Consider the following 26,751-nt stretch of genomic DNA (forward strand, 5'->3'; position numbering starts at 1 on the left):
TCCTGAAAGTCTTTGTAAATTAACAGAGGCGGTAAAGTGATCTATGTGAATCTCCCTTGAAGGGCTTCACCATGGGGAGAGTCTGATATTTTGAAGCTAAGTTTCACCTCTGTTGCTTCCTTAGTGTGTTCTGGTTATGGCAGAGTGGTTAGTGCTCAGCTCCCGGGATCTGACTGTGTCGGGTTCAAATCCTGGCTCCACTCTGTCAGCTGTGTGTGTCTACCAGGGTCACTTACTGAATCTGGTCCTGCCTCAGTTTCCTCACTTCTAAAATGAGAATATTAATAGTATCACACGCTTGATGAGTTAATACGCCCAAAACACTGGGCACAGGCATTCAAGAAATTTTAGCATCTGTGATTTTAAGCTATTATGATGATGATGGCTCACAGTAACCATGCTAATAAGTTTGTTTTCATATTATAAAAGCTTTCACAGGTACTATTAACAGTATATTTCAGCACTATGTTTATCCAGAGAGAATAGTAAGCTAATGGTTATTATCCCTATTTCCTAACAGTTTTTTAGGGGGTGGGAGTAAATCATACAGCATTGGTTTTCAATTTTTCAAACAATACAGAAAAATTCAAATAAAAAAGGAAAAATAATGCTGAATTCCACCCCCTCACAGTAAACCACAGCCAGTGGTCTGGGGAACACCCCTCCAATCACCTGTTTCTTGACATGGACATGTAACAAACATGCTGATGTCACAAATGGGACCATACTCAGTGTTCACTCCACAAGCATTAACTGAACACCAAGCTTGGATGTAGGGGATACTGGTGGAGTTGGAGCGAAGGGAATAGTTTGAAAGGTATTTGGAGTTAAAAGGCATCATGATGGATTAGATACAGAAGATGAGAAAGATCAAGGGACAAGGATAACTTGTGGGTTTTGCCTCTGAAAGAGGATTGGTTGCTGGGACATTTATTTAAGATGAAGCAAGCACTCCCTTCTGTAAGTGATACTTTTTACTCATTAATAGGCTATGATAATTGTCCATGCCTATTAATATACTTGCACATTATCATTTTTAATGACTGTATAGATTTCATGTTATTTATAGTTTTTATGCATAATTTAGGTAGCTATTCTTAAACTGACAAACACTAAGGTTGTTTCCAATTTCTCACAATTTCCAATAAGGTTGTGTTGAATATTTTTATAAAGATGTTTGGCTTTATATTCAATTATCATCTTCAGATATATTCTAGAAAGGGGAAATTGATGCTCTTGAACTTTGGTGTTGGGGAAGACTCTTGAGAGTCCCTTGGACTGCAAGGAGATCCAACCAGTCCATCCTAAAGGAAATCAGTTCTGAATAGTCATTGGAAGCATTGATGCTGAAGCTGAAACTCCAATACTTTAGCCACATGATATGAAGAACTGACTCATTGGAAAAGAGCCTAATTCTGGGAAAGACTGAAGGCAGGAGAAGAAGGGGATAACAGAGGATGAGATGGTTGGATGGCATTACTGACTCAATGAACATGAGTTTGGGCACGCTCCGGGAGTTGGTGAGGGACAGGGAAGCCTGGCGTGCTGCAGTCCATGAGGTCACAAAGAGTCGGACACGACTGAGCAACTGAACTGAACTGAACTGAAAGGATATCAGAACAAACATTTTGATATACACTGTCCTCCATTAAAAATGCACCAATGGAAGCTCACATCAACAGAACAGGAGACTGCCTACCATCTATCAATCAATCTTTGTCAACTCTGGGTACCAATGCTCTTTTAAAGCCTTTCTTTTAATATGTCCATTTAAAAACAGATGAAGATTCGGAGAGGTTAAGTAACTCACATCATGTCACACAGCTAGAGCAGGGAAGCTGGAGAGAATATCCAATTTCCCCACTGAACGCTTGCTCTGGTCAATCTATAATTTTAAGGCATTACCTCTCAAAGGACAAAAAAGTAAAACAAAAGTCCAAACTCTTTACAGATAGCGCATCTTTGGTTCTAGCCCTACCCGTCAGGGTTCAGAAGAAATAATCCAGGCATTGGACTCCTTCAACAATGTGCCAAACAGGACGATGCTGAAGGGAAAACCCTGACAGTCCTCTGAATCAAAGATTTTTCTTCTTCTGGGTCTTTGCACTGAAAACTCTCAAGAAATTGATGCCTTGGGGCTAAAACATTAACATCGAAAATTCTCTTCTTAAAATACAAAGCGTTGCTTGTTATGATAACAAACACATCAAAACCAGTGGCAGTGTGGAGTGACTTAAACTGTGCACCTTCAGAGCCCGGAAGAAATGAAGCTGACAGCACAGGTTAGTGGTGACTTGGGAAAGCCAGCCATAGCTAGGTGAGCGGTGAGAGTACATGTAAGGGAAGCTCTACTTCATCTCACAATACAGCACACGGCCTGCCAAGCAGGCTGGAATGTTCAGCACAGTGTGCTGACCTCCTTGAATGAGATTTCAACTCAGCACAAAAGAGATGGCATAAAGGTAGGTCACCAGTGCTCCAATTCTACTTCTTTTATGACACCTTTCTCCCCAATGAAGATCCTTGCCCCTATACACACAGACATTTCTCACCAAAAACATTAGGTCCTCAGGGGGCACTTCTGCAAGAACTGCAGTGGACATGTTCTAAACAAGACAACAGTGGCTGGAGTGGGCTGGACTCTGGGACCCATGAGACCACAGGTTTCCTTTCTTTGGGAACCAACCAGCCTGTCTAGCCCCCCCCCCACTACGCTCTGGCCAAAAATGCTCTCGCCCGAGAAAGGAAGGAGAAGTCCAGAGATAAGGTGTAGGTTGAGAGGCAATTAATGCTGACTGTTTCTATACATACCACACATCGTACAAGGAATGTGATTCTCTGATTACACCCTCATGACAATCTCTCAGTCTTATTCCCGCTCCTTTTTTTTTGCCACATGTTTTCATGCTGTTCTTTCCTCAGCTTTGTAAAGAAATCAAAAGTTTTTCTTTATAAAAGCTTCCTCCAACAAAGAGGGGAAAGAAACATCAAATGACACTGTTTTCAGAAAACAAAGGTATGGATGCTAAGATTAACAAATTTTTTCCATCCAATCATGGAGTTTAAACATGCTTTCACCAGTCCTTTGCTAGTGACATCAGACAAGTTTCAAGGAATAGGCAATTTTCTGACTAATTATAAGTTTCAAGTCATTTCTGACAATTTTCTTTGTGGAAAATCTAACACTTACAGGTCTCTATTGCTGACAGTAAATACAGCATAAGGAAGAGAATTGAAAAAATTTTCATTGATTAGGTTAATGTGCCTTGGGTTTATCATTCTGAACATCATTTCATATAGATAAGGAGGACCCAGGAGACCAACCCTGACTCCAGGATATACTTGAAAGCTATCAATATGATTAATCTTCATTTTAGTAGTTTCATCAAGGTCTGTCTTTTTCCCCTAAGGGCAGTGAAACCATCAAAGCTAGTCAGTAGGAAATTATGCTTTGGTTCCAATTAATAAGCATTTTACACTCTTCACAAGGTCTACTAGGAGATCATCAGTGACACAGACTTAAAGGAACCAACACAGAAGAGTTGTCATCGAGTTAGACATCCTCTCCTACACCTCTGTCCTGGTGAATAACTTCAGGTTCTGACTGCACTCTGCTCCAGAGACACTGAGCATATAGAATTCCTCCTTCTCTTATGTCCTTCCTTGATACACATCTAAAATTTATAGGTGTTTAGACACTGATCCAATGCGGTTTACATCAGACCTGGGCTACCAAGTATTGCCCTCCATAAAACTATAGTCACTAAGAAGGTGTTTGGCACCTCACCGTTTGCACCCCTTCCCAAAGAACTCCAAAGACCAGAGATTCTGTGCTCACTTTCCAAAGCCTGTATGGAATCAATTGAATTTTAAGGGAGACAGGGCATCAGAAAATGCCATCCCTAGCCTATCTTTAACATTTTTAAAGATAATAAGCATTCAAACACCATGGATGGGTGGCAGCATTCATGTTTATGTCCATTCATGTTCTAAAGTCAGGTGGTTCCATCATTTGTGTAAAGAGAAGTTCCATCTTCTCTTTATGAGAATTAGAAAAAGCACTTCCTCTAGGGCAGACACAGACCCATGCATAGAACTAATACTTAGTAAAAGGTGACTAGTTGATTTTAGCCCTTGGCTGGGTACCCTGTTCAGTACACATATAGCACAATTATTTACAGCAGCACTGTAGGCATTACAGAACAAGTCACACACTCCGAACTGAGCATTGAACTTCAGGAACAAAAACTTAGAATCAAGATTAATTGGAATTCTGTTCATATATATTTATAAGATATGTTATTCTTATATGTTTATATGAATGTCTACTTTGTTAAAAACAGTTCAAGCAGGCCCTCATTTGGGCTTCCCTGGTAGCTCAGCTGGTTAAGAATCTGCCTGTAATGCAGGAGACCTGGGTTTGATCCCTGGATTGGGAAGATCCCATGGAGGAGGGCATGGCAACCCACTTCAGCATTCTTTCCTGGAGAATCCCCATGGATAGAGGAGCCTGGCAGGCTATAGTGCATGGGGCTGCAAAGAGTCAGACATGACTGAGCGACTAAGCACTTAAGCATCTAAGAATGGCATTCATCCTAATAAGAGAAAAGAAAATTAGATGTACTTAGTAGGTTCTGGTGTAAGTATTCCAGGAAACAAGAAAGCAGTTTGTTCCCCTTTAATATTTTTTATCCTTTTCCTGGGAAAGACATTAGGTAGAACAAAGATGAGGGGAGAAGGAAAGATTGAGGCTTTGGCTGAATTTGGTTACTTCTAAACCTTTGGATTTTTCCACCCAGTTGGCTAAGCCAAGATGAGATTATGAAACCCCAGTCAGACATGCCACTGGCAGCCTAGCTCTGCTACCACAAACAAGCCAACAGAGAAGAAAAATGGAAGATAGAATAATGGAAATCAATGCAAACAAAGGCATTGCCTGTCACTCAAGCTTCAAATTCTGTTTCAAAAACTAACATATATGCACGCATTGCAACCTAGCAATACACTTAGAAACTAGAACTAAGAAAAAACATAGGCCACAAGGACTTCAGGGGTGACCCAAGAATCTGCTGTAATTATTCCATTATTTTCAGTTGTGATCATGAAACTATTTGAAATGTAATGTACGTATTATAGTGGGCACCTTAAAGGATCCTTCCATCCCAGCTCAGCATTTTTAGCCAGTCCCCCAATGATGTACAAAACATTCCAGACAAAACCTCAGCCCCCAAGTGTGTGAGTCCCAAGGAGGATTTATTTTCACTGTGGAACAACCCACGTTTCTCGCCATTTGTATTCAGGCAATTCAAGTGTTTTCAAGAATGTTCTACTAAAAATGGAATTACTTCTCTTTTAATAGAGATAATGAAAAGAAGGAAGAAATTATAAGAAGAGACCTCCAGAAAAATTGACTTGACTTTTTGTTTCCAAAGATTTGATAAAATCGCATACCAAAAGACAGTACAGAACTAAGCAATTTCAGCCTAGCTAAGAGTCAAATATCTTCTACACTCTTACTAACTCAATTTAATAAATATTCACTGTATCTTTAGCAGACACTATTTAGGCAATATCATTCCAGGAGCATCTGTATTTGTGTGTAATGTGGCCATTTAAAAGCAGTCCACCAAAGGGTAGCTTCTGTAGCACAGAATTTAAAAGTTGCGAGAAAAAAAATGAGTTTAGCTCACAACCTATTCAAATATATTCTAGATTTTTAGATAAAGGCGCAAGCTGTTCTAGAAGAACAGTGCAAACTGGGAGATACATAGATCAACAGATTTGAGGTGATCTTGTCAAAGTTTTCAGCGCAGCTCAGACACTCAGGCTTTATCCAGGGTTTGGGACATACTTCTAAATTCTAACATGTAGTAACTCCTATAATTCTTTCAATAATCCTATAAGAAAGTACTCTTATTGTATCCATTGTATCCTTGAAATATTGGAAGCACGGAGATTTTACAAAATCACCCAAAGGGACAGGATAACAAAGGGTAAAACCAATATTTGGGACCCTATAGTCTGCTTCCAGAGCTCAAAACATTAACTCCCTGGCTAGAGCACCCCTCCAAATGCTTACAGGAAGGGGAACAGTAACATTAATACAAACTTGCAGGTAGCTGAAGCAGCTCTGTGAAAAGATGAGAAGTGGCACACTTCTGGGCCTGGAGGGGACAACGCCCCATCTGGAGAGAGACTTACTCAATTTCAGGCAGGAATTTGGGTCCAGTCGCCAGATCTGATTTTTCCAGACAAGCAGATAATTTATTTTATGGGAAACCCCATGAGTTTTAGATGCTGAAACTATTCCCAACAAATAAGCCAAAGAAAAGACATCCAAGGTCTAGATATTTGTGACATCTGCTCTGTTTTGAATGGAGTGGCTCTGAGCCTTTTTTTTTTTCTGGGGGTGGGGGTCATATTACCCTTTGAGAATCCAGTGAAAAATATACAAGTTCTCAGCAAAGTATTTCTAAACATACACTTAAAAATGGTTTTGCCTATAATTTTTCAGGGGTTAAACATGGTCTCTGGGCTTCCAGGGTGACAGTCTCACACACACACACACACACACACACACAGCCAATCCTTATACAGCTTTTCTTTATGCTCAGCGGTAAAGGAATCCACCCACCAATGCAGGAGACACAGGTTTGATCCCTGGATCAGGAAGATCCCCTGTTGACTTTGGAAAGAAGAGAAGATACCTCAGTGTTGAATGGAATATGATGAACTATAAGTTTTAGGAAAAGAGTGGGCTTAGGTAACTGCCCTAACAGTTTCCCATATTTCATCCCTTTATTTCTGTGTTGGACCAAAAAAGCCTCCTGAGAAATATGTCTGTTCCAATTTCATGAAAAACCTAGTTCATGCCACTGTAATTCATATCCACTCAGTGGGGTACAGAGAGCCTGCTGTGTGTTAGGCACTGCGAAAAGGAGTACACCAGCCAACTATAGCTTCCGCCTCCATGGAGCTCATCATCTGGTGAAGAATGGGCATTTACAGTATATTTCCATTTTCTGTTAGTGCAAGTTATTGAAATACAGAAAAATCCAGTATCAGGAGATTTTTAGCCCTAACTGAATCCAATTTATTCCTGTGTTGTTATTGTTCAGTTGCTAAGTCATGTCCAACTCTTTGTGATCTCATGGTCTGCAGCTCGCCAGGCCTCCCTGTCCTTCACTATCTCTGGAGTTTGCTCAGGCTCATGTCCATTGAGTTGGTGATGCCAGCCAACCATCTCGCCCTCTGTCACCCTCTTCTCTTCCTGCTCTCAGTCTTTCCCAGCATCAGGGGCTCTTCCAGTGAGTCAGCTCTTCACATCACGTAGCCAAAGTATTGGAGCTTCAGCTTCAGTTCTTCCAATAAATACTCAGGATTGACTTCCTTTGGGATGGATTGATTTGATCTCCTTGCTGTCCAAGGGACTCTCAAGAGTCTTCTCCAGCACCACAAGCTGAAAGTTTCAGTTCTTCGGTGCTCAACCTTCTTTATGGTCCAACTCTCATATCCATATATGACTACCAGGAAAACCATAGCTTTGACTATATGGACCTTTGTTGGCAAAGTGATGTCTCACATGTTTTTTTATTAGTACAAAAATATCCAGGAATATTAGCACAGAGGCAACTTCTTTGGAAGGCAAATAAATATTTCTTCCCATGAAAAGTCATAGCAACTTAGCCTGCAGATATAGACCACATGCCCATAGACCAATCAGAAGAAGAAGCAGTCACATGGCTTCTATTGTTCTCAAGCTGACAGAGCCTTAAGTCAGAGGCTGGTAGACCAGTAGACTCCAGGTTCTGCTTCATGTTTGAAAGTATGCATTTCACGCGTGCCAGGAAGTACCTCTGTCTGGGGTCTTCATGATATGACAAAGGAAGTAATATGGGTTTAGTTTACATGACATTTATCACACTAAGACTCTTAAGATATATGCAAAACTTTGGTTTAAACTCAAGACAGACATAAATACACATTTAGAAACCTGATCCATATTCTAACATGTGCCTGATATAATTTCATATTTGTACATCTGTGCTTGCCCTATTTCAAAAACATTTATTTCTTACTCAGAGGCCAAATTCTCGTATTATCTCATCGGTCTAATGAATAATTTATAAGTACAAGCAAAAAAATCAAGGCTTTCTTTTGCTCTGTGCTCCAATACTCCGAGAAGGGGGAAAATGGAAAGGAGATCTCAATAGTATTAAATGCTCCGGCCCTTTCCAATTTGCTAGGCAGATGTTCTCCAGACCAGTAGCTGGCATTCCTCAGCTAGAAAAGAGAAATTCTCCCTCCAAAACACGTGTTTAGAAATTGGAAGACTGTAGATGTTGCCTATTTGTGGTCTCTAAAGGTCAATGACACATGAGCGGAAGAATAATCATGCCAAATATTGATTTTCCAAAGCAAGTGTGCTGATGGGCTCTTCAAGGAGATTACACAGCCTAGGAAGTTCGAGAATTAACAAATGTTATCAACCCTCACACCACAAGGACCTGGCATCCCATGACTGCAAATGACAAAAGAGCAGGAAAATACAAACACAACCAAGTCACCTTTGCCATCCCCAGGTAGCAGTTATTAGGACTTTCAACATCCTAAGATGATCTGGTCAACCAGATGCACTGGATATTCATTCATCTATCAGTTCAAAGAATGCATGATGTCAGGCTGAATGAGGCTCCTGGGGCTGTAGATACAGGGAAGCCATAAGTCTCCTTACATTAAATTGTGTTTTCATGCAGTGCAAATAGACACTTAATAGCTGGTTTGATCCCCTACCCAGGAAACTGATGGAAGAGGACAGCTACTTTCAGGGGATGGTAAGAGAGTCCAAAGATGTCACACAGAGCTAAAGATTACTGGCAAGCCTCCAGCAGTGGGAACTCGCCCTGAACAGACTTTTTTTTCAGCCTTGGGAATATTAGTCATGGAATCCAAGCAGCCATTCTTTTTTTGTTTTTCAAACTGGAAAAGCAATGAGTTTTATTAGTTGAAGTTACCTGAAGTTTTTTTTTTTTTTCTATTGTTTGTTGTATGGCATGCCCGGAGCTGGGCAAGATTTTGGCACACGTCTCCAAGGAACAAATGAAACGGTTATCCTGATCTTTAGATAGAGAGTCATTTGTCAATTTTTCAAATGTTATTCAGTGATGAGTGGGAAAGTCAAGAACACATTGGATATGTGGATACATATTTACATACACACACATACATGTTGAACTCAAGCAACTATCTCATATCTGACAAATAACCCATCTGTAGACACAGGTTAGATAAATGGTTCCACCAAAATTGGACATTAGTAAAGGTTTCACAGGCCAAAATTTAGATTCAGCAATAAGAGAAAGAAGAGAAACATGGCTTATGTCTTTGGAGTGCATTAGCAGTTATTAATGAAAAATATCAACTAACTTATGAATAACATTTCTATAGCTTGTGCTAACAATGCCCAAATGTTAGAGGGATATCTGCAGTGTGTCTGAGTTCCTCAGTTTTGTGCCATGACTACTTTATCTTCTCTTGACAGCTTACCGCTGTCCTGGTACCACATCCCTTGACTGTGTCCTAGAACGGCCCACTGATTTTCTTGAGTCCTAACTTTACTTGGTAATAACCAACCAATTCATCACGGCATAGTTTTGATCCCTATGTGAAGCTTCTTAAAGATCCCCTGAGAAGCACAATGTAGATTTCCTGTTTTGAAAGCGTTTAAGGTATTAATGAGATGTGCTCATCGGTACCAAGTACTGTGTTAAAATAATTGATGGAGGGAGGGAAGGTGAGATGGAAGGAGGGGGAGAAAGAGAGAGAGAATGAGAGAGAGAATGAGAGAGAGAAAAGAGAAGAGAAAACAGAGATGGAGAATGAGAGAGCAGGCACCACAGCAAGAACTCAAGGACTCTCAAAGGTATGGATAAGAATGTAAGCCCTGAGTTCAGAGAAAGGACAGATGGGACTGAAATGCTCAGGAGAATGGAGGTGGAGGTGATGGGACTCCAGAGGTGCCTTGAAGTACTTGATTAGCTAAGGGGAAGAGGAAGAACATTTCAGGAGATGAGAAAGATGTGAGTAATGCAGAGTAACTGGAGACAACAAGAGAAATATCTGCCTGCCTGAAAGAGAATCTGTACTACAGAGCAGGAAAAATAAAGTTGGATAGGCAGGAAGGATTCAGATGATCATAGGTCTTGCGTGTTGGTTGAGTCTCTGCATGAAGGAAATAAATGATGCCCCCCTGCCTGACAACATCACAGATATTAAACAGATGGCTCAGTACGGGTGAGAGAAATCCATCTACATGAAGGATAGCCCTGACCTTCAGGGCTGTTGATTCAAATTCCAGAATTGCAGTATTCAAGTGATTCCTTCCTCCAGCAAGGGAATATTTCCTGACAGGGATAATCATAGACCCTGTGTCCCTCAGGCGCTTGGCAGCTGAGTCAGTGTGCCATGCGGGGAAAGAAACATGAGTGTCCTACTGCATTTATGACTACAAAACTTATAGCTACTGAATCCAAGAGTCCATGATTCAGTGCATCCCAGCTACAAATGAATACCTTATGGGATTACCCTAGGCTGCATAAATAAGGAACCTCCCTTAGAAAATATGAAGGATACCCAAAACAAGCCACATGAGTCTTGTCACTGAGAGTTTATCATAGATTACAAGCATGCATTCTCATCTTGCTATTTGCAACCTTATCTTTTAAAGCTAAGCAAACACATTTGTATGCTTTCAAATACACTAAGATACATATTAACATGCCTCAAGTATTTCTATACTCTGTATATCTGTAACAGAAGGCTTCCCTGGTAGCTCAGTGGTAAAGAACGTGCCTGCCAACGCTGGAGACATGGGTTGGACCCCTGGGTTGGGAAGATCCCTTGGAGAAGGAAATGACAACCCATTCTAATATTCTTGCCTGGGAAATCCCATGGACAGAGGAGCCTGGTGGGCTACAGTCCATAGGGTTGCAAAACAGTCAGACACATCTTAGCAACTAGATAACAATACAAGATTCAAAACCTCTCATATTGTTTTGAAATAATTTATGATTTTTCAGGGAAAACATGAGTTCCCTTTCATCTGTGTTTCACAGTTGTGCTATTAACAGATAGTTCTCTCTCCCATTCCATTCTCTGTCGTCCACCAGGTCAAGTAAGCAGATTTCTTCCCCAGGCTCCTTCACTTTCTGGGAAGTGTGTGGGGAAGGATGGGGATGAATAGGACTTTCCTCAGAGACATTTACACTTGACCCTGAATGGTGAATGTAATTTCCCCAGGTGGAAATGGGATAGGAAAGGGAATATTGCACACCAAGACACAGAATTATGAAAGTGCTATGTTCCAGAAAACTCAACTCTCTGGGTGTGCCTGGAGACTGAGTGAGTGGGGGATGAGAGAAGATGTGGTTGGAATGGTTGCCTGAGCTCAAAATATCGAGGACTCTTTTATGCCATGTTAAGGGCAAAATATTTAATTCCTTTTTGTCTTCTCTTTTGAAAAAATGCCTAGCTGAGATTTAAGAGAGGAAATGAGAAAAACAAAACTGGGTTCAACCATTCCCCATTAGAAACTGTTTTGAGCCTCCCAAGGAGCCTGGCCTCAGACCATTCTTAGGCACTGAGCTCCCAGAATAATGGGTACCAATGCGCCATGGTTACCATTTCAGGTCCTGAAAAGGGCAAAAGCTGTGTTCTGCTTGGCACCATGTTATTGCCATGAAACTTGCATTCTGTAAGGAAAATGCTTTGCTTGTATTCCCCTGCCTTGGGGACCCCATGCTGAGCTTTAGCTGTTTGTCCTTCTTGGATGTTGGGCTTAAATAAGGACCCCCATGGAGCGTACAGCCACATTCAGTCCTCAGCGCAACAATTACATATTCTATTTATTCCACTGGTGCATGGTCCCGAAGTTGAAATCCACTCACTATTGGCATCAACCGATGCTATGTGGCTGCTGTCAGGCTCTACCCAGTCAGGCGTAGTTGCTGCATATGCAGCAGAGGAGAGAAGCAATGGATGGGGTGACAGGAGGAATTTAAAGGGGTTCCTGCCCCTCTCCTCCTCCCAACAGGACAGTGGGCATCCTTCCACAATATTAAAACCCTCTTCTGTTTCTGCTTCTAGATCCTTCAGCCCCAAGAGCACCCCAGCAAACACAGGAAAGGCTTTAGGTGTCTGGCAAACCTAAGAAAACAATCGTAATGTAAAGCTGATTGTGGCAAAACAATTACATAAAAAACACACATTTAGGAATGAGCAAGAAGATGCAGACTAGAAATGAATAAATACTGACTGGCCTGCGGCAGCATAGCATCACTCAGAAGGCAGGGAAAGCAATTTTCTGATACCCAAATGGAGACAGGCAACCGGAACTTGAGCGATGGGCATGCCTGTGTACATCAGGGCTGTCATGGATGGAAAGAGGAGGTGGAGGAGAGGAAGTAAAACTTAGAAATAGAGATTGAGTCTACACATGGCTTTCCCTCTGGACAACTGTCTGTAGGTGAAACTGACTGTCGGATATGTGGACTCCCTTAGTGCATTATATATGTATATACGCAGAGACAATATAATTTCCACTAAATCTCTCTACGGACAAATATCTAGTTAAATGCTTTGTAGGATAACATCCTTATATTACCAAGAGAGAAACTGGCAACCAAGTGGCAAAGGAACTTCCCACAATTCAATTAAAAATGCATGATAGAAATCACACTAAAAACTTGTTTATTGATTCTCTACCTAATAAGCCAGAGATATAGCACATGCCTCTGTAATATGTAATTACCTCTTTATATGCCCTGAAAATGTATGATGTACTACTAATTATTATTAATTAAATGCAGTTCACAGTCTGTGGGTCAAGTACAACTAATACAAGGGTATTATATGAGGCCCAATTCTTTAATATGAATTGTCATCTAAGCATAAGAATATACAATTTGATTGTGACCAATGTTTGAGTACAGTATTTACCATCTTAGTGTCTCTTTGAAATATCTAAATATGCTGGAACCCTGATCAACTCTTTACCTGATAACGTTAGAATATTTGTCTGTACAACCCAGTAGCGAGGGACTCTCGGTAGCCAAAAGGAGCTATGGGCTCCTGTGACAAGCCACTCATGTTAAACTCAATATTTAAACCCATCCATACACACCATGCCTGCATCAGAGCCACTGAATATTGCTAGGTTGGTGAAAGTATGTCACCATAATCAGATCTCAAGTGGACAATCAAAACTGTCTACCACCTGTGGAGGACCATGAGGGACCTGAGAAGTTACCCTTCCCTTCTTACAGTGTTAACCTGTCCCTGATTCATGGATGCTGCCTGGAGACATGAGATTCAAGATCAGACACCAAGGACTTTATATGATAACAAGAGCAACAGTTAGTCCATCAGTATTTGTGCTGGTTCCCTGAGCTCTAGTCCTTACAGGGCAACGTGGAAAGAGCCAGGTGCCATCTGGTACACACAGGCAGGTTTCATTACAAGACAGAAAACATGCATTAGGGAACCTGAATATTTTATAAGAGGCAGTAAAATCTGTCGGACCTTTGCCCCAGAAGGTGACGTTCTCTTTACTGTCCTGAACAGTAAATAGACAGGCTTTGGAGGAAGACACTATTTCTCTCTCCCAAGGAGGTTCACTCTACAGCCCTGAAAAAAGTCCTGAAACAAGGGAGTTAGCAATTCTGACTGTAAGATGAGCAAAAAGGCAAAAGACCTGTGGAGACCTGTATCCTCATTGCTTCTTCAGTGTGAGTCTCGCTTTCATAAATGACTATTTCCACCTTCTCTCTCAGGCACCTGAGCCCCCACTGCTGCATCCCACACCCTCTGCTCCTTTGTTTCCTTCTAGCTCGGTTTTGCTCCTTTTTAGTTCCTTTTCCTGGTTTCTATTTCTCTGCTCATCTGCAAATGTTAGAGTGATCTTGGGCTCCCTTCTCTTTTCTATCTGCAATGAACCAAACTGTGTCCCCATAAAATTCCTATGCTGAAATCCGAACTCCTCACGCAGTGTGTTGGTATTTGGAGATGGGGCCTTTGAGAGTTAATGAAGTTTAGTTGAGGTCAATAGGGCTCAGTTGATGGAATTAATGCCCTAACAAGGAGACACATCAAAGAACTTACTACCCCTCCCTCCCTCCGTCTCCACCAAGGAGAAGCCATGCACGTAACAAGCAAGAAGGCAGCGATCTAAAGCCAAAGAGAGAGCTTTCACCAGACACTAACCCCACTGGTACCCTGACTTGGACTTCTAGTCTCCAAAACCATGGGAAATAAATTTTGATTGTTTAAACCACCCAATCTATGGTATTTTGTTATGGCAGCCCAAGTGAAGACACTATTAGGTTCTAGCTAAGCTCTGTACTCTCTAACTTCTTACTTGCCACAATATGTTCTGTTACATTTTGAATTAAATGCCCACTCCTGAACCAAGCTACGAAGCCCCACAATCTGCCCCTGCCTTCCTGTTCAGCCTCATCTTATACCAACTTTCTCCCCACTCATTATCCTCCAAGCTGTGGTCTATTCAAGAAACAGAAAGAAAGTCAAGTCAGCCTTAGGGTCATCATGTTACATGTCTGTCACCCCTGATACCCTGTCCCCTTCCACTTCTCCCTATTTTTGCAAGGGTGGTTCTTTGTCATTCAGGTATCATTTTAAATATATTTCAGTCTCAAATATCCAACCTAAAATCATCATCTAGTTATTCTCAGATCACATCATCCTATTTTAATTGTTGGCATCATACTTATCAACACTGCTACTACCTCCTTGGTAATGAGGATTTCTTGGACGATTTCTTGTTTGCTCTGATATGCCTACTACTTAAACAGCATTTGGAACAATAAATATTTCTTAAATAAATGGATGGCTGGATGGACAAAAGAATAAATAACATGTAAGAACTGGCAGAGGTAGCGGTTCCCTGAAGAACAACACAAGTAATTAAAACAGTAAGATTATTTTTTTGGCACAACTGGGCCATATACAGAAGTTATTCAGATATCTGGGGGCCTTTCATTTGAAGATGAACTACTTTAATTCACACTTTATGCCTAGAGAGTGCTTTTATATATATATATATATATATATATATATATATATATATATGTTTTTTTTTTTTGTGGCACCTCCGAATTTTAATGCATGGAAGCAGACCCATATACATATATGTATCACTTGACTCATGACAAAAGTGACATTACAGAACTATAGGGAAAGAATACTCTTTTTGACAAAAGACTAAGTCAACTGGATGGCAAAACAGGAAGCAAAACAAGAATCTTTCCCTCACTATACATAAAAAGCACTCCCAAGTGGATCTAAATGTGAAAAGTAAAACAATAAGGCTTTCTGTAAAAAATCAAATTAGAGTAGACAAGGATTTCTTAAACAGGATACAAAAAACTCTAACTGTAAAAGAAAAACCTTGGTAGATTAAAACTTGGACTACCTTAAAATGAATAATGCATTTATAGAGAGCTTTTAAATCACTTCCTGATAAACACAGTCCACCGGGTCACAAAAGAGTTGGACACAATTTAGCAACTAAACAACAAACACTGCCCCTAAACTTCCTACTTCATAAGCAATTACACTTAAAGCTAAGCAGTGTTATAGAAATAATGTGTAAAATTGACTTTGCTATTTTATCTTTTAAATTTATTTATTTATAAAAAAATTTTTAGTATCTCACCATGTAGAGACTGAAATTTTGACAGTGAGCAGGGTAGGAAAAAGACTCTTCTCTTTAGAGAACCTGTAAGTAATAAGATGAAAGATGTGGGAGCATCTACCTATAGCTGGGCACAGTTCCTTGGCAGAATATGAAATTTTTTTATCTTGTTTTCTAAGTCTTAACTTGGCAAAATTACCTTCATTAGCTAATCTATGTTTCTCAAAAAATGTATATTCATAAAATAATCCCTTGAGTAACTGTGTTTTAGAGTCATGAAAAATTAAAAAAATACTGTGTTTTATCCTATTTTTGAATAGTCTATGAACAGATCTAAGAAATTACCACTATTTAATTCGAAAATTTCTAGTCAACCATTGTATTGCCTTGAGCAAAACTTTTAATAGCCTGCTGCCTCAATTTCTTCATCAGGAAAACATAGTAACAAAATAAACATCTCATTTTCAAACCAACTGGACATAATAAAAGTACAGTCTCGATCTTTTCACAAATCTAGTTTTATAAAAAGCATTAATGATGAGGTGAGTGACAGAATAAAAATTGATACCTCCTCAATTATGTGATGAATGTTTATTATCATCTCTCTAGGAAAGAAGGAAAAGATTTCTTGGAAGAAACAACACTAGGGTATTGAAACCAATACCTCTTTGAATTGCATAAAGTCTCAAGTCAGAAGCGAATATCAGTTCAACTCCATGGTTTTCTATTGCTGCTATCTTCTTTATAATATCTTAGATGGCTTTACTGAAATGTAACAAGAAAAAAAATGGCCTTGAAGTCAGCAATGGTGGAAATACTAACACCACAGAATTTGGCAAACCTTAGAAATGAAGGTTTTGCTCTCAGTTACTTTTTCTGTCTCCCCAACTCCCACTGAAGAGCTGCTCATTAAACCAGCACATCACTGATTCCAATCCTCAGATGCATGTAGAAATCCTGTCTCCTACTGTTACAAACACATGTGCACATATCACTGGGATCCCTGGGGTAATGACATTGGAATGAAGCTTCAGAAAGGTCTGGATCTGATGTTCTGAGATGGAATCCAGCTTGTGAAATCACACACCATCTATGAGACCTGCCAGCCTGCAGAATGGAGTCTTCCCAGAGACGTAGGAAAGAAGGATGGAAGGGAGGGAGGAAGAGAGAAAGATCCATTTCTTCCCTAAAAGTGTCTATTTCTCGCTTATATACCTCAGAATCTGAAAGTACTATTAGCCTGTAAAACTCCCTTAGCTGTAAAGATAGATGATTAACCTTCATTCTTGTTAATTAAAATAAAAGATAGTTTTAAGTGAAACTAGGAAGCAGATTCTGTATTTGAAAGAGCACTGATGCATAGATTCGAATATTACACTCCATAAAGACAGCCCATTGTGCTAATAGCAAAGCAGTCAACACTACATTATCTCTGATGCAGCCTTTCATCCATTCACACACAAACACAATAATTTATCACAAAGAGTCACTTCCACATGCCCCATAATGGGAAGGGGGCTTAGTGAATAGGAAACAAAAATGCAAATCCAAAGATGTATCATTTTTAGATCACAGCACCACTTAAGTCTAGGACCAGAGTAGGTCCATCACTTTGTGTTTCCTGCCCCTTGCTAAGGCCAGAAGCCCTTCAAGTCGCTGCCTTGTTATATTTGTATTTACATAAAGGTGTGACCTCTACATGCCAATCTTATACCTTTTAGTAATTAGTATGATGTATGGAAAAGAACCTAGCCTTAAGAACCAGGCAGTTCAAATGTAACAACACAGAAAGCCCATAAATAAACCCATGCACCTATGGGTACCTTATTTTTGACAAAGGAGGCAAGAATATACAATGGGGCAAAGACAGCCTCTTCAAGTGATGGTGCTGGGAAGATTGGACAGCTACATGTAAAAGAATGAAATTAGAACACTTCCTAACACCATACACAAAGATAAACTGAAAATGGATTAAAGACCTAAATGTAAGACCAGAAACTATAAAACTCTTAGAGGAAAAAATAGGCAGGATACTTGATGACATAAATCAAAGCAAGATCCTCTACGACTCACCTCCTAGAGTGATGGAAGTAAAAACAAAAGTAAACAAGTGGGACCTGATTAAACTTAAAAGCTTTTGCACAGCAAAGGAAACTATAAGCAAGGTGAAAAGACAACCCTCAGAATGGGAGAAAATAATAGCAAATGAAACAACTGACAAAGGATTAATTTCCAAAATATACAAACAGCTCATACAACTCAATACCAGAAAAACAAACAACCCAATCAAAAAGTGGGAAAAAGACCTAAACAGACATTTCTCCAAAGAAGACATACAGTTGGCTAATAAACACATGAAAAGATGCTCAACATTGCTCATTATTAGAGAAATGCAAATCAAAACTACAATGAGATATCACCTCACACTGGTCAGAATGGCCCTCATCAAAAAGTCTGCAAACAATAAATGCTGGAGAGGGTGGGGAGAAGAGGGAACGCTCTTACACTCTTGGTGGGAATGTAAATTGATACAGCCACTATGGAAGACAATATGAGATTCCTTAAAAAGCTAGGAATAAAACCACCATATGACCCAGCAATCCCACTCCTAGGCATATACCCTGAGGAAACCAAAATTCAAAAAGACACATGTATCCCATTGTTCATTGCAGCACTATTTACAATAGCTAGAACATGGAAGCAACCTAGATGTCTACTGACAGATGAATGGATAAAGAAGTTGTGGTACATATACACAAAGGAATATTACTCTGCCATAAAAAATAACACCTTTGAGTCAGTTCTAATGAGATGGATGAACCTAGAACCTATTATACAGAGTGAAATAAGTCAAAAAGGGAAAGATAAATATCATATTCTAATACATATATATGGAATCTAGAAAATAGTACTGAAGAATTTATTTTCAGGGCAGCAATGGAGAAAGAGACATAGAGAATAGACTTATGGACATGGGGAGAGGGGAGGGGAGGGTGAGATGTATGGAAAGAGTAACATGGAAACTTTCATTACCATATGTAAAATAGATATCCAACGGGAATTTGCTGTATGGCTCAGGAAACTCAAACAGGGGCTCTGTATCAACCTAGACGAGGCTGGATGGGGAGGGAGATGGGAGGGAGGTTCACGAGGGAGGGGATATATGTATACCTATGGCTGATTCATGTTGAAGTTTGACAGAAAACAACAAAAGTCTGTAAAGCAATTATCCTTCAATTAAAAAAAAATACATTTAAAAAAAAGAACCAGGCATTTCAAATGTTGGGTTAAAATCTTGCCTCTTTTAATTGATGGATGTCATTGGAAAGTCTAGTATTTAACCTGAAATTTTTTCTTATCCTTCAGTTGGGAATCATAACATCACCTCACAAGGTCATCATGGAAATGACCCACGTGAAAGACAGGGGACATAGTGAACAATACACAGTAAATCCCCTGTAACAGTCCTCCTCTCTTCCCGTCTCTTATCTTTACTTCCTCTCAAAAATGAGGGAGCAATTCTTGACTTGTTAGGACAAGAACATAATGGCTACAGGTCAGTTAGTGAAAACATCCAGATAATTAGCCCAAAAGGGGGTTTAATTTAAATCTTATTTATTATTCAACGTGGAGTTGATTATTCTTTAAAAAACAACAACAACAACTATGCTTTACATAAAATATCCCTTTCAGTTACCTTATCTGGGTTTCTTTGTTTCTAGCCTGGAAAAAAAATCTGGAAGCTCTTTCAATAAGATGGCTGCAGAAAATAAGTTGAGAGTTCACCGTTCCTGACTAGAGACAACCTCAGTAATTATGCAAAAGGAAGGAAATAATTACCATTTTATAATATTCCTATCACACAGGATGTGATTATGTACTTTATCAACATTTACATTCAGTTCTCCCATAGCTATGGGATTAAGACAATAACAGCAATTAACAACAAAGGCATTAATACAAATAGCACACGTCTTTTATTTCACGCCTTTCCCTTGGGGATTCTAAATGCTTTTCACATATTAGTGTACTAGCCTTAGAGGAAATGAACTACAACAGGCCACAGGTTTGCATAATATCAACATGGAAATTGATGCAACTAGAGAAAGAGGTTCAGTAAAACAGGAGATCCTTCTCTGAAGCTCTTTTCATCACTCTTGAATGGCCCCTGGGCATTAGTCTTTATGGACTCAACATGGAGATAAATATGCAATTTGCTATCCTGAAGCAATTTATGGTTGATAAAAGGAATCTTGGAAGAAGTGATGTTTTTTTCATAAGTTGAACATACAAAGACAGTAATGCAGTCTATTTGTACACAGCCTCAATTTCCAATTGTTGAAGGGTTTTTATACTTATTTCTCACATACTTTTTTGTATATAGTTTTTTCAACATTTTATTTTATATTGAAGTATAGCCAATTAACAATGTTGTGATAGTTTCAGGTGGACAGCAAAGGGACTCAGCCACACATATACCTGTATTGAATATGGGACCATAGGTATGTTTTTCACATGCAGTTTGATTTTTCAAGATATTAATATTTCATAATGGGGAACCATGCCCATCAGATACACTTGTAGGTACCAACATCTTTATCAAGGAATTTATCATTGAGTTTTTATAGCAATTGTATTTGGAAATTAAAGGTCTGATTTGTACCTTGTATAAGGATTTAGCTCATTTATTCGCTGACCTTCCTTTTTTGTAATAAATGTTTTTTAGCAACTCCACCTTTTAAAGGGCTCTAATTTAGATATTTTGTCTAAGAAGGCAATCTGCAAACTGCCTTAAAGCAATGCAATGACCTGAGGCCTCTTTCATTGGGCCCTTCCTTCTCCCAACAATTTTCCCCTCCATTTCTAAAATTTAAAGAATATTCAGTCACAAATATTTAGGGAAAGTTAGAAAGAGATGAGACTGGGATTTGACTAAATAAATTTGAAACTCTATAAGTCTCTTACTTAGAGACTTAGGGATGGGATTTGAAAGAATGTCTTGATATATATAGTTACTATAGGTTACTATAATCCTCTTTGTCTGAGATAGGCATTTACATCTAAACTGTCTATTTCAGCCAAGTTAGTCTACAGCATAGATTCTTGCTCACATCAACATGAAAGGTTATGTCCTCTTAGCTTCTTGGAGGGATTGCTTTAGTAGCTCTGAACTTGAAACAAGCCCAGTGCAGATGGTTTCGTGGTGGCTGGATCCAAATGCTGATCCCAATATCAACACTAATTCAAATGAATATTAAAGAAAAGGAGCAATTTACTTAATAGCTCCTCAAATGTATGACTTTCAAAGTTTTTAATTAAAACCAAAAGACCAAAAGCAATCTTTCACTTCCTTTTACCCAATGTTAATCAGAAAAAATGCGCTTTATCCAAGACATCCGTGAAATTTTCTCCTTGATTTTTGCACTGTCGAATGTTGTGTATTAGGACGTAATTTAACAGATCATTTGCTTTTTTTGTTTAATTTTGCTTCTCGTAATCTGAGGCTTAGGGAAAAGATCCAGTGTATCCATGAATCATCTGTAAGGAAACAGGAAAGAACAGAATATAGGACTGCAGAACCGGAAAGTGACAAAGGGGAGAACTTCTAACCACAGAAAGTCCCTTAATTTGGAAATCTGACTAAATGATGACATTAAATTGCTGTATAACTAAAATTACTACCAAGCTCCAAGTTCTTAAATTTTTAAATGGTAGTAAGAACACAGAATTTACAAGGTGATGGATTATCATAATTAAGGATTCTAAAAGCTGGCAAAGAAATCATTTCTTGTCATCCAAAACATTTACACCTGAAAAAGGCTGATGTCTGTAAAGTCCTTAAATAAATCATGCTGTATTTCTTATTTGGGGAAATTAGCCTTGCAGATTTCTTTTGAACAATATAAAATGTTTAATGCACATATGTGTATACACACACACAAATACACATATCCATTATACACACATATTATTTAAGCCAGCATGTTGATTATATCTATACATATTTTTGTCATAGTCAGGGGAAGCCTTTTCTGTCTATAATCTGTATTAACTAATTACTAAATAATTGGTTTCTGATTAGTTATGGCTTGAATTATGTGTTAGTCACTCTGTTGTGTCCGACTCTTTGAGACTCCACGGACTATAGCCCACCAGGCTTTTCTGTCCATGTAATTCTCCAGGCAAGAATAGGGGAGTGGATTGCCATTCCCTTCTCCAGAGGAACTTCCCAACCGGGGACTCGAACCCTGGTCTCCTGCCTCGCAGGCAGATTCTTTACTGTTTGAGCTACAGGGAAGTCTTTTGAATACTGTTTGAGCTACAGGGAAGTCTTTTGAATTGTGTCCCCTCAGAAGACATGAGGCAACTCTAACCTCTGCTATCTATGAATGTGATCTAATTTGAAAATAGGATCTTTGTAGATGTAATTAAATTTAGATGAGGTCATTAGGGTTGGCTTTAAGTTAACAAGATTGATGCTTTTATAGGAAAAGGAAAATGCCATGTGAAGACAGAGACCATGAGGAAGAATACCATGTGAGGGCCGAGGCAGAGACTAGAGGGTTGCAGCTATGAGATAAACCCCAAGGCTCCCTGGCCACAACTAGAAGCTCGCGAGAGGCACAGAAGGAACCTTCATTTCCGACGTCAAGCCTCCATATCTACGAGAAAATATATCTATCTTCTTGCAAGACACCCAGTTTGCAGCACTTTGTTTTGGCCGTCCTAGGAATCTAATCTACCATCTGATTGGCCATTCAAACATATTTCTCGAGTATCTTGTATGGGCTTGAGATCATGTTAGCTGTCAGAGTCTTACAGTATTGAGTTATCCAGATTATGAATGTGCCTTTGTAGGGGAAAAGCAATCAGATAAAACATCTGAGGACAATACAGAGTTGTAGGAGCACCAATCAGAGGCTTCTAATAGAGGACCACGGATGGGCTCCCTGCGACAGTGACCTGATGTGAAATCTGGAACAATGAGTGGGAGTTCGCCTAGAGAGGAATGGGGGAGCCTCTTCCAGATCGAGAACCACATGACCAGGATCTGAAGAGCAAGAGAGGCTTCCATGTTCAGTGCACTGTTTAATCTATCAGGAGAGAGCTAGACTGGCCAGAGATGAACAGCGTCTATGGCCAAGGGCTTTATAAGACATTTAAGGCATTGCAACTTTCATTCTATGGGAGGGAGACATATGCATTTTAGTAAGAGGATTGCTATGATCACATAGGCATTGAGAAAGACCATTCTGATTACGGCATGGAAAATGGATTGGAAGGTGAGAAAAGACTGCATACTAGCAGCCCGCACATTGGGAGAACGGATAGAATTCCAGTAGCATTCTGATACGCTGTTATCCATTGTTTAAATTCCCAAAGCACTTTCACATCTAATTTTATGTTTGGCCTCCAGCAAACTCCAGAGATAAACTGAACAGGAATGACTCCCCTACTTTACCTTGTCACCAACTGTCACAGCAAAATAATTGGACGAGAATCACACAGCTGGTTGACAAACTGGGACCACAAACATGTCATCTTCTCGCCCTGTGTGCACTCCATGCTATAGGCGTGCACAGTGCCCACTAACGAAAACTATCTGCCATCACGGGGAAGTCATCACCGTATAAAGCTAGAATGACGTACTGAAAAGATCACTCAGTCCTCAACAGCAGGCGTAGAGTGTCTGCCAAGGCTCTTCCCTGTCCCCTCAAGCACATATGTGCACAGCGCCACCAAGTGGAGGAAAATATATCTTGAGCTCAGGTTGGAAGAAGCCTACACATTACAGGGTAGGGATGGGGAAAAAGAAGAATCTGATCATGACATTACCTCTGACTACATGACTTTACGGATCTATACTTTATCAGATGAGCCATCAAAAATTGCTGATGGAGAGGAAGAGAGAAGAAGAGGGAATGTTCTTAAACCGGGTCTGGCTATCCCACTGATGATGCAGCCACTAAGCAGAAAAAAAGACAACAGTGTGTTCTCACCTACATCCAACTCAGCTCCTTTTTTACGTTCACCGAATTGTGTACTCACTGGAAGACTGGGAACTACAGAAGCCTTTATTTCCTGCATCGATTTGGTTGAAGACACACTTTGACCTCCAGGAAAGCCTAAGATCTCATGTTTCTAATTTTGGAAATATACACATGCACGTGTGCCCATGTACCGACCCGCATAGTCCACTCCAAAGAGAGGAGCCCCCAAATGGAGTAAGGACCCACACTCTAATGAAGAGTGAAGTATAAGGAATGAAGTAAAAAGCTCTCTCTTCTCTTGCTTTGGGTAAACATGCTGTATCTTCTTTCCTTCCCAGGTTCACAGTTTGATGACAAACGTCTGTAGCCATCCTCTTCCTGGAAGGCCCTTTGGAAGGTCTAGCAGCTTACGCTGGGGCCCCATTAAATGAAGATCTGGAGAGCCATTCCTGGAAAAGGAAATGGCTACCCACTCCAGTATTCTTGCCTGGAGAATCCCATGAACAGAGAAGCCTAGCGGGCTACAGTCCATGGGGTCGCAAAGAGTCAGACACAACTGAGCAACTACCACTTCCACTTTCATGGAGAACTAAAATGAGGATAAAACTGCCCTAAACTTTTTGTTCCCATGCTTCTTGTTGCAACTGAAGAGGTAATATCCAGAAAGCCAAGTTAAGTGTGCTGATCTAGCAAGAAGTCCAAAGAAACAAGAGATCCAGTTGTCCTACATTCTGGACTTTCAACTAAGGAGGCAAAGGAATCCTCAGTTGATAATATATGACCCTGCCCTGATCCTTAGGGTAGGAAACTGCATATATGTCTGGGACCAAACCCAATCCATCAGGATGTTCATTCATCCGCAGTGTCCTCTCTGCATGTGTCTCCTGGGGGACCTAACAGAAGATGTCTGGTGAGAACTTGGAGATGTGGGATGTAGCCCATCCTGTCCTTAGAGATTTTCTGCTTATGTGACTTGAAAAGCTCTTTCCCAGCTGCTTGTTCATTGAAGGGAAGCCATGGAAGCCGGCAAGGCACAGTTAAGACACTGTGATGCTGGAAATACAGTGATTTGTACTTGGCAGAGAGAAAACTGAAGAGGTAAACATATTGCTGGAAAAAAACAAACCATCAGCACAATGGAAAATCAGGCTCCTTCTCCAAAGCTTCAGCTTTAGGAATCAATGCCACTATGGGCTGGGCTGTTGTTTGCCTTAATGAAGGACTTAAGAGGGGCTGAAGTCACCACTTGGATACAGACAACCAGGGCAAACCTTGCCTCTCCAGGACGAACTGGCTGATTAGGGCAGCCCTGGAGAATAGTCTTCTGTAGCAAACACTGCCATTTGGATGAGAAGAAAGTTCTAAACCCCAACAGCTGTGATGATGAATGATCCTTCCATACTCTTTGGAAGGTGTGGAGACATTAACCTTGTATCTTGGCCAAACATCATCTTATTATATTTTCCTTCCTTAAATCTGCCCTCTCTGCCCCCAGCAAGAGCAGCTGAACAGCACAGGTTGTTTGCTTCCCAGCCCCTGAAGTCAAAGCATGGTTGTTGCCTAATGGCATTTTAAGGTGGATTAAGCGGTTATACTTTCTGTCATATCATCTTAATGGGAAGGGTTCTAATTCAGAAATAGCCTTTATCTTTTACAAGATTCAGAGAAAATGTGTAACACTCACAAAATTCTTGGGGTTTCTTTTCCAGCATTATCTTCATTCATTCAACAGTTACAGAATATCTACTAGCTCTAGTTCTGGAAAGATACAAAGATGGGCAAGACAGGGTTCCTGCCTTGCCCTAAAATTAAGAATGTAAAGAATTAGAAAGGATTCTAGGAGAGGAGTATCCAGGGCACAGTGGAAGCATAGAGGAAAGAAGGATGGAATCTACTTTAAAAAATGAAAGACTCAACATGCCAAATGAAAAAAAAAATCCCTTAATCAGTAAACCACAAAATATCAACAGGACCTAACCATCTTACTGTGATGAGATTTATTTTTTCAAGAAAAGTTAGAAACTAAGCCATAATACAGTCATATACCAGGGACATTGATGCAGCTGATGAAGAGAGGAGAGAGAGAGAGAGGAAGGGAGGAAGGGGTGTAGGGAGGTCAATGGTAGTGAAGATGAATTCTCTCTGCTCAAAGGACTTGAGAGCATAGTAACATGAGCTACGAAAGAAAGAAGAGCTGGTGGTGGGGTGAGTAGATAGAATATTTCATCAAGAAAACAAGTAAATGAGAATCAATAAAGAGATAAATAAAGTTGAAATAGAGAAGACAGATTGTGTCAGATTATCGTGGCTGTTTAATGTCAGACTAAGGAGTTTAGACTTGATTTGCCACAGTAGATTTTTATAAATTTTTGAGTAGGGGAGTGATGTCAACTCTGGAAAGAAGTTGGAATGGATAACTTTGGTGATCTATATATCCATCTGTCAACAAAACGCAGAAATGATTCCTAAAGAGTGAGATTCTAGGCAGCAATACCTCATGGAAATTCAAGGATGGAAAGAGGAAAGCCTGGAAAGCATAATAGGGAAGAGGGCTTGGTAATGACAGGCCTGTTGTGTGACCTCTGCAAGTGATGATGACTGTAAATTTCTCAGACTGTCATTTTCACATCTGTACAATGGGGATAACGGTAGAGCTTATCACACATGCTAAGAGAATTAAATTAGCCAATGCGGGTAAAGCACTTTGCTAGTTCTCATACATCAACTGTGAGTACCTAAGAAATGCTTCCCAGGTGGCCTGGCAGTCAAGAATCCACCTGCCAATCCACCAGGAGACATGGGTTTGATCCCTGGATCGGGAAGATCCCCTGGAGAAGGTAATGGCAACCCCCTCCAGTATTCTTGCCTGGGAAATCCCATGGACAGAGGAGCCTGGCAGGCTACAGTCCATGGGGTTACAAAGAGTTGGACATGACTGAGTGGCTAAAACAAACAACAACCTAGGAAATATGCACAACTTTTGATGTGGGGAGAGTTGTTGCTGCCTTTGAAACATGGAAGAAGGGGTTCATGAAGCTTACTGGAGTGGAG

The 26,751-nt window shown here is 40.1% G+C and overlaps 1 protein-coding gene and 1 long non-coding RNA gene across 21 annotated transcripts in view; one reads left to right on the forward strand and one right to left on the reverse strand.

Annotated features, from left to right (window-relative positions):
- The window catches only part of NRG1 (neuregulin 1), a 1,106,536-nt gene that overhangs the window by 594,302 nt on the left and 485,483 nt on the right, over window positions 1-26,751 (reverse strand). For 9 of the 20 annotated variants that reach the window (XR_014063123.1, XR_014063117.1, XR_014063124.1 and 6 more), the window contains one exon: window positions 21,002-21,247. The exons of the other annotated variants lie outside the window; for them this stretch is intronic. The gene's annotated coding sequence lies outside the window, so the exon portion shown is untranslated. Of the gene's footprint in view, window positions 1-21,001; window positions 21,248-26,751 lie in introns of those variants that run through there. 20 annotated transcript variants of the gene reach the window in all.
- Window positions 756-25,776, forward strand: LOC145518678 (uncharacterized). The gene is made up of 3 exons (XR_014063134.1): window positions 756-960; window positions 22,198-25,112; window positions 25,410-25,776. It is a non-coding gene; the product is annotated as an uncharacterized LOC145518678 (long non-coding RNA).

Source organism: Giraffa tippelskirchi, chromosome 8 (genome assembly GCF_054371585.1).
Source record: "Giraffa tippelskirchi isolate mGirTip1 chromosome 8, T2T-mGirTip1v1.2.pri, whole genome shotgun sequence".
Lineage (NCBI taxonomy): Eukaryota > Metazoa > Chordata > Mammalia > Artiodactyla > Giraffidae > Giraffa > Giraffa tippelskirchi.